Genomic DNA, 9,762 nt, shown 5'->3' with positions numbered 1-9,762 from the left:
TTCAGGTTATGATAACCGCACTTTTTATTTGTCAGTGGTGTTATGCATGTTTAAACTATAAAGATCTCTATGTTCACTGAAAAATTATGATTTACTCTTTATTCTTAACCCTAAAATTTGAGGAAGGTAGATTCTGGCTAGTTTAAAAACAACCCTACTAGTGAAAGCAAATTGACAAGGGAGCTAGTTGGTGGATTTCCCTTCACTGGGTGTTTTCCAGCAGAGGCTGGACAGCCATCTGTTGCACATACTAAGTTTGGACTCATGGTCAAAATTATCCCTTCCACATTTATTATATCATTCTTGTCCTGTGTTGTAGATAGATAGGAAGGAAGAATAATGTAAATTGTGAGAAAATGGATAGGGAAGGAGCATTTACAGCATATTCTGATGTACTCTTTTGTATCAGCCAAAGATAATTGTATCTGAACTCTGCTATAGCAAGAAGTCTTAGATATACAGAACTTGCTTATCGTACTACTTAATACATATAATTTTTGACATTTGCCCCAGCACAAAGTAGGAAAATTTTAACAGTTGTATCCAAATATGACTAAGTGCTCAAAACAGGTGGTCACAGGAATATATACAGTGAAGGGGGGCTTCTCTGCTTGACCACCTCTGCTTGACTTAACCACATCTGCTTGACCCTCTGCTTGACCTGACCACCTCTGCTTGACCACCTCTGCTTGACCTGACCACCTCTGCTTGATTTGACCACCTATTTATTTATTATTAGCATTTATATACCGCCCCCTCTCCCGAAAGGGACACCTCTGCTTGACTTAATAATTTCTCTTTATTTCTGATGGCAGAATGCTTATATGGTGGAACTACACCACCCATCTTTGCAACAGATCCAGCACACAGAGATCTGTGTGTTCCCAGATTCTGCCCCTGATTTTAAGAAGCAGCAAACCACAGATGCTTCCAGAGTGTTAGTGGGGTTGCCCTGAATGGGAAAAAATCTACTAAAAACACATTTTGAAAAAGCTACAAATGAAGTCGAGTATTGCTTATGGTTATGAAATACTGCATATTAAAAATGTATGAAACCAGTTAGGATGGAGTAATAGAGTGAGGAAATTGGTTGGCATTCTGGAGAAATAAGTGAGAACTTGCTGTAAAGCAACAATTGGTTACAAGTCCCATTTCTCCCATTCGTTTCTTGCACAATAAAACGTTTCATCTACACCCAGCTCCTTTCCCAAAGGGCCTAGGCTAGGCTGTTATGCTGATGTTACAGAAAGTGGGTTCTATCTAGTATCTAGTAGCCCTCATAATGTCTTTGCTTTCCTTTCTTTTTGTGTTTAAATTCATCTGATTGGTTATTTCTATGTATTTAATATTTCCTTCAGGGTCATCTGATCAGTAATGACTGGGAACATGGCCACCACCAGGAATTCTTCACAGCTGTTCTTGGTATTTTTCTTGTTGCTTTTTTGCCTACCTGTAGTGGAAGCTTTAGACATGGGTGATGCATTAGCTTTGCTGCTAGGTGTGGCTCTTAGTTGTGTTGGATTCTGTGCCTGCCTCGGTCTATATGCAAGAAGACAACATGGAGAGCAATGACTTTAAGTCCAAAATGTTCAGCTGAAATGCAACTGTCCTGATCGATGTTGTTGTAATTAAGGAAGAGTTTCAAGATGTTCCCCAACTCATCAAATCTTTATTGTCGTGTACTGCTCAAGAAGAAAGACCATTCATAATCGGAAAACTGTGGAGAAAGCTGCTTCAAGTTCATAAGAACATTTTGTATGTAATTAAGGTGTTGCCTTAAAAAAGAATGCTACTGGTTTTCAACTGCATATGAAAAAGTTAAATTATTAACAGAGGTGCAGCAGGAAATATAGAGGGGTAAAGAGAATATAGTTTGCATTCAAATGATATACAGAAAATATACGACATAGAAACATAACTATCATAATTAATTTAGAGATGATTTTTTCTTCTAATGAAATATTTCTCTATTTCATTTTTCTCCAAATCGAACCAAAATATTTTGTTGTAAGGTCAAGTTGCTGTGTACCATCCAATGTTTTGTCGTTTTCATCTGGTTACAATTTATGTTACAGTTAATGTTGAAAAGTTTGTCTCCATTGTCTCCTTAAAGCATTGCAGATATTCTAATATAGCAGTATGTAATCCAGTGCCATCAAATGTTTAGTTTATAACTTCCATAATCTCTGACCATCAGCCATTTGATTTATGAGAATTGTAATGTAAAATATGATAGCAGAGTCATGGGTTGATTGAAGGGAGAGATGCCAGATTTTCCTACTTGTAGAAATGGGCACAGCCATTCTTGCCCATGCAAGCTTGAATACATAGGAAGCCTGACTTTTTTTTTTCTAGTAAGCTTTCTATTCATTTCAGTAGAACTTGCAAAAATGTTCCTCATAAATTAACTTTTATGATTTCTCAGTTCTACAGAAGAATTGCTGGGAACAATATTTAAATGACCAACCCTTTTCTATACAGTATATATCTCCTCACTTGTATTGTTTGCACATTTTTAATAAATTGTGAAACTTTCACTATTTTCAAAGTATTGAATAAGGTAAAGGATTAATGGGAATTGAACAATGATTTATTCTTGGTAACTAAATATACTTTATTATGAGGTTAACTTAATAACCTCCATGCTCTTTAACATGCCCTTTGCTGTTTTAATTAACCCATGATTAAATATTAGATTTTGAAAATATGCCTAAATTTAACAAGGGCACTGTTGAAGCTCATATTAAAACAATTTTATTATAATTCAAGTTTGGTAGTAAGAGAAGCGTAGAAATTTTCTTAACATGCATATGCAGATCCATTATAAGAGTTACCCCAAATGGTTTAAAAATATTGTAATATCTGGTATAAATATTACATATGATATACAAAAGATATAGCAGAAATATACTATTCTAATGTATTTTAAAGACATTTTCCCTATGACCCATGCACAAGCTATGTGTTCATGTATTGGATTCTGCTGCAGATATTTGCCTTCTTAAATTACAAAATATTTTAAAATCTTCTAAAAATGTTTGATGTTATTTAGATAATTAGCTGCAAGTAATATCTCACAAGGGACTGACTTCCACGATGTGAATCTTAAAATTAGAAGAGTTTGGGATGCTTCGTTGTGAAATATTGGTCTCCAGTCAACTTGAAACAGATCCAAAGGTACATTTAGAACATCAAGTTTATAGGCAACTGGCTACCAAAGCCTAATTTTAAAGTATTTGTGGCAACCAGAAAGAAACCAAGACAAGAAAAGTTAGAGCACATTTCCATTGATTGGTAAGGTGCGGAGGCATATGGATGGTAATGAGATAAGAAGAGTGTCGTGGAGAAACCAAATACTGGGAAGAAGTAGAGAATGCAGAGCTTGGGGCAATCCAGTAGGGTGAGTAAAAGATTCAATGGTATGATTGGAAACTATAAAGAACAATGGGATGGTTGGAATTCTACAGATGAAACTTGGGAGGGCATAATATGTGATTGTGTTTGAAGGGGAGGGAGAAATCAGAAAAGGGAGGTTCTAAAGAAAATTGTGACTGTAATTACATTTTTGGCTCTAAAAAATTCCTAAAAATAAAAGACAGGAATACTGAATCAGTTGACTGAGTTTGAAGGAGAACAATTTGTATGTTGAAGCTAAGCTTCTACTGTACAAGATTATAAAAAAGATTTCAGCAAGTCATCTGTGGTACTTTGAAATTCCAAATATGCAACTTATAATTTTACAATATTGTTAGCCAGACTATGGGTATCTATGGATTATGATAAGAATATGGAAATATTCTCTGGAAACAAATATTGTGCAGGTAAGACACCCCTAACACCCTTTGGGATGTGAGCTCTGTTATGATACAGCCTGTTGTGCCCTCAAATGGCTTCTACTGCTGTAAAATGGCTCAGCGCAGTGGAGTTGCCATAGTAACGGCTTCACAGTACTCCACAAGGGGGCTCCCTCTGGTAAGAGGGAAAATCCAACTTTAGAATTACGTTTGGTCCGGACATTTTCCCCCTATAAATAAATTTCTGGACAACGCCGGGTTATCAGCTAGTTGTAGTAATAAATATATAACATTGGTTGTTGGAAGATATCAGTATTTTGAGATTTAGAATTGTATCTACAAGAGACTCAAATTCTGATGCACTTCCAATATAGGGAATATTAATTATGTCAGATGCCAAAATAAATTAACATTACTGTTATATTTTGGATAAGTTTTTTAATTTTAAAAGTTTGTATAAGGAAAGTTTTTGAAATATGCCTGAGACAAGCATTATTTCTGATCTAATTTTCTTTCCCCTTTCCTTTTGCCTTCTCATGTAAAAGCTGATGTTTGGGCTAATTGTTTGGAAATATTTCTACCCTTTTATTGTCACATAGATCCTGAAAGATACAATGATATATCCTGGATCCATGATAGTTTAAACGGACATGATGAAGGTTGCACATATGTCTTGCATCTCGTAAGATTCTACTATATGATTGATTTGTTGTAAAGGAATTTGAAGTTATTTTTTTCATCCCGTTGCTGAAATCAAGTCACTTTCACTTTTTCATTTGAAACAAAGGAAGGCTTCAGAGCATGGTATTGATGCATTGGCTCAAAAACCAAGGACGTTTAGTAACAGTTGAATAACTCAGCAAGTGACCACTACAAACTCACCTAGTGTGGTCTAAGAACTTAAGAGGATTTAGCCTGGTTAGTGTTTGGATGGAAGATTTTAAGGGAAAACCAGAGCTTTAGATTAAACTGGGAAGTTAGAAAACATCCTGGAAGAAGGTTGTATCAAATCATTTTCTTACTGTTGTCAGGAAAAAAATACACAGATATGTCCATCAAGAAGTGACTAGGAACTGAGCTTATTTTCACTGTTCTAAATTAAGAAGGAAACTTCAAAAAACAATCAGGCTGGAAAGTTTGAATCACAATGTGGACAAAATGAAGATAATTTTCTTCATACCTCCCTGCCTTCCTAAGAGAAAAGTTATTAATAGCCACAACAGGAGCAATTTCAGTACAACTAGTCTTTGACTTATTCTGAAGTTACAACAGATCCCCCCCACTCCAAAAGATACTTGTGACAAGCTGCTCCATGGTCATGTGGTTGCATTTTGGGCACTAGCAACTGGCCTGCTTTTATGTCTGTTTGTAGCATTCCATGGTAATGTGACTACAAATTATTTTTGGCAAAAATGCCTCATAACAAACAATCAGTTTACTTAACGACTGCAGATTCACATAACATCATGGTTAATAATCACCACAAAAAAGTTAAAATCAAGTTGATCATACAATTGTTTAATAGTTTAATGACAGTCACGACTCAATGACTTTAATTGGCAGGCTCCCTTACTTAAGGACTACCTGTAAATAGTTTAGGGACAGATGATTACATTCCATCCTCTCCAGCACAACCAAAACAAATATAGGAGCCTTGTTTCTTTTGAAAGTTATTGAGAGATTAGATTGCCAATATTTGTCTCTTGCTGTGTATGTTTCCCAGGAAAAATGAATGGAGCAATGTTTAAGTGTAGCAATTATCAGCCTCAAGCCCAAAGACAAAGCAGATCCAAACAAGTCCAAACATTTATTTGCTTATACCTAATAGAGTCTTGCCAAACTCAAGCTATACCTTACTAAACTATTAGATACTGTATATTTTAGACACAGGGATGACAAACTTGCAACATTTTTTACAGGGGCTTTTTTTTTTTAACCACGCGGGTTGTCATGGGGGTACTTAGGTGCTCCCATGTTACACCCCTTTAAGCGGCCTGCACTGGTTGCCTGTTGTTTTCCGGGTGCAATTCAAGGTATTAATTATGACCTTTAAAGCACTCCATGGCTTAGGCCCAGGGTACCTGCGAGACCACCTACTGCCACCAGTAGCCTCCCACCGTCCAGTACGATCCCACAGAGTTGGCCTCCTCAGGGTGCCGTCGGCCAGACAGTGTCGGCTGGTGACCCCCAGGGGGAGAGCCTTCTCTGTGGGAGCGCCTTCCCTCTGGAATGAGCTGCCCCTGGAGCTTCGTATAATCCCTGACCTCCGGTCCTTCCGACATGCCCTAAAAAGTTGGCTTTTCCAGCAAGCCGGCCTGGCCTGTTAATTTTTAACTTATTTTAAATGTATTGTCTCTTAAATTCGGGGTTTTTTTTTTTTTTTTTGGATATGGATTTAATTTTTTTTAAACTTTTGGGATGTATGTTTTTTAATGTTGTACGCCGCTCTGAGTCCCTTTGGAGAAGGGCGGCATATAAATCCAAACAAACAAACAAACATGTCACATGAGATATCACAACTCCCCCCTCTCCGTGGGCCACAGGTTTGACACCCCTGGTCCAGAGGGTTGGTTACCCTGAACCTCTCCCCCCCCCCCCCTCGCTCCTTTCTCCAGCTTAGAATTGCCCAATGCCTTGAGTCTGGTCCCCTGGGAAATTTCTTAGCAAAATCATTCCCGCTGCTGCGCATTCCATATCTTTCTCATTTACCTTTTAAGGTATTAACTGAATTATCAATTTACTGTATCAAAAATGTTCATTAACATTTTATAATTAACATAGGAAGTAAGGATACCATTAAGTCACAAACATGAAAGTTTGAAATTTTCCTGACCTGATTTTGTTCATTTTTTATTTCAAAGGGTTTAAGTAATTACCTTATAAAATAAAGAATGATGCATTTTCACAAATGAAACTGTTTAAAATGCTGTGTAGAGGACTGTGATTAACACTTACCAAAAACACCAGAAATACTTTAAATGTGTGAACAGATTTCAAACAAGCATTAATGGGACTCCCTTATTAATGTATCAATAGAAGAAGTCTAGAAAGGCCAACAACTTAACACATTTCGTGGTTAACTGACTATATCTTAGCAAAACTGTCTGACTCTTGTGAATGGAAGAACTTTGATAAAAGTTTAGCTCCTCTTCTGCCTAGCAGTGTCTTTATGAACAAGTTATGTGGACCAAACAAATTTAAACCATATCCTAGCAGTGAAATATGAGCTATATCTGGAGTTTAATGACACCAAATTGAATGAATTAAATTAATTAGTGTCTGTCACAACAAGAATTTTCTGCTTATATGAATTAAATCTTAGCCTTGTCACCTGCTCAGATGTTGCACTGGCACATCTTGTTTTCAGCAGAAATAAGTCCTAAAAATCACATGCTCAAGCCAACATTCATAAGAAGGAGTGATGAAAATTTTCAAGAATGTTTCTGTCTTGCTAAAATACAGTGCATGTTATTCATATTGACAGGCTTAAAATGTACACATTGTACTTTTGTCACAAAATACATTCAGATCATTCCATGTCAGCATTAAGGCCAAAATATTGTATTGTAACTATTTTGGATTCTTGGTGCTTTATAGAAATGGAAGCTAATTTGATGGAATATGGAAATAAAGTATTGCAAATAATCAGTAATTATAGTGATTCACTCATAATCATTTTCAATGTTCTCCAGACCAAAGGATTTCAGAGAGAGATATTTAAGATAGTTGATGCCTTTTGCTTTTTATCAAAACTGGTATTAAAGACATAGAAAGTCTGTCTCTACGGTGTTGGCGTGCAATAGCTGAGTTGCATTCTCAATCGATTCATTGATTGAACACAGTGCACATTTTCTTGTATTAATGTGAAAGAATGGCAATGATGCCCAGTATCAAGGAAAGATCTACAAGTTACTATTTAGGAAACCTGTTACTGGACTGTCCCAATTTCAGATTGGGAGGACAGCTCTTTGTACTAAATATGGACAAAATATGTCAAAGTATAATCAATTAAGTCTCCCTCCCTCCCCCCCCCCTCTCTCTCACACACACCCCTATTATTTTCTATCACTAGAATGGTCCATACAAGATGCCTAGGTAGGCTAATTCATATACTCCTAGCCATTGTAAACTTGCCATCATTTATCAAATGTGTCCAATTATCCTGATTGATACAAACATATTGAGCTGTAAGCTGAGTTCATGCAACATATTAGGGTAAGGTAAATTGGTTAATCTGTAGATCAGTATGTCAAATGAACATAGCCAATATCCTAGCACCTTTTTCACATTTTTAAAACTGGAAGAATCTAAATGTTTGTGGAGATTCTCAGTTATCCAGATCATAAAATCTGCAGCATTCATCCCTAAGAATGTACAAACAAAACTTGGTGCATCTTGATCAATGCATCAGACAGCTCATGGATTGGCAAATAAGAAAATGAATAAATCACCTGATTCACTTCCATTATTGAAGCCAATTCCCCAACCCTCTTCTAGATTTGTTTCACTAAAGTGGCATAAAAGCATTTGCAATAAATAAATAATAATTGTAATAGGTGGTCCTTTGAGTTTGAAGAAGACATGAATAAATAATACAAGAATAGGAGGTCTTTGGGGCTTCAAAAAGACAATAAATAAATAATATGCTATCAATTGGGAACTATAACAACAGAGCTTGGGTCAGTGGTCCATAAGAGTAGCTTTCCCTTCAGTGATGGGTAAACCAGAGGTAAACAGAGCTGGAAAAATGGTATGGTAACAGAGTTAGTCATTTTGGCTATTGTGATGATGGATCATGTTTTGTCTTTATTTCTTACTGACTTCATAGCTCTTCTAGAATAAAAGTTGCTATGTTACTAATTGTGACTCAAGTGTTCTGCTTTCTATAATGAAAGAAAAACAATAATTTCTAATTAGTATATGCCCTTAAAATGTATAGCCCTCTTTTTAAATTTTTTTTTCCCGAAAACAATTCATTTTAATGGAGACAGTGCTGAAGATGACTTCATTCTTTACCAGAGCAGCATGCTTGGAATAAATTGAAATTTGTCTTAGCTTGGCTTAAGGAATCAGTGAATCAAGTATTGTTAATGGAGATTGTTTATAATTGCCAACTTTTTGAAAGTCAAACAACAAAAAATCAGAGGACTGAAACCAATCTTCCTTTCCTTGACTTGCTTTTTTTTTTAAAAAGTGTTCATAATATTGTAAATGCACATGGCTACGCGAAGCATTATGAAATGAGCACACAGGAATCAAGGGATGGCTTTTATAGCAGAGTGACTCATTTATTTCATTTGTTCTATTTTGAAATTTAATGAATCCAATTAATCATGCATATTTTAGTAGGAGCTTTATTTCAGAATGGTCTTCTAGTGCCACAAATAAAATAGTTATGCATTATTCATTGGAAATCAGAATGGAAAGGACAAAGACAGATTTTGCTTAATCTTTGGGAAACGCATTAAAACAGGTCAATGGATTTTCTCTGTATTGCACATAAGATTATGGATTTCCAAATTCAAGTAATTTTAACACTCATCTATTGCAACATTGTAACCCAAGGTTTTGGGGCATACTGGGAAAATCACCACTGAAAATGAGAGCATGGGAGCATTGAATCCATTCATTTTTAGCCTTATGAATTATGTAGATGCAGTGGCGTAGCGTGGGGGGTGCAGGGGGGGCCGGCCGCACCGGGCGCAACATCTGGGGGGGCGCCCTGACTCGCCCTGCGCCGCCCTTTGCCGGACTGTGGCCGTCTCTTTCCTCCCGAGGAGGAGCTCGAAGGGCAGCGGGAAAAGGCTCGACTGAAGGGAAGCAGGTGCCGCGGGGGTGGGAGGCGCACCGGGGGCTTCGGGAAGGCGCCGGCTTCCCGGGGCGCTCCAGGCGGAGCCGAAGGAGAGCGGCGCTGCGCTGCGCTCCGTCTGCCTGCCGCTGCAACGCCACCGCGTCCTCCCGCTCCGCC

General features: G+C 37.2%; 1 long non-coding RNA gene across 1 annotated transcript; it reads right to left on the bottom strand.

Moving 5' to 3' along the window:
• Positions 1-2,038: 2,038 nt before the first annotated feature.
• LOC309394164 lies at positions 2,039-9,445 on the bottom strand. Its single transcript, XR_014175699.1, has 2 exons — positions 6,285-9,445; positions 2,039-5,694 (listed from the first exon to the last, which is right to left on the bottom strand). It is a non-coding gene; the product is annotated as an uncharacterized lncRNA (long non-coding RNA).
• Positions 9,446-9,762: the final 317 nt, after the last annotated feature.

This window comes from Natrix helvetica, assembly GCF_964273705.1.
Source record: "Natrix helvetica genome assembly, chromosome: 6".
Classification (NCBI taxonomy): domain Eukaryota; kingdom Metazoa; phylum Chordata; class Lepidosauria; order Squamata; family Natricidae; genus Natrix; species Natrix helvetica.
This window is presented reverse-complemented; position numbering and strand designations above follow the sequence as displayed.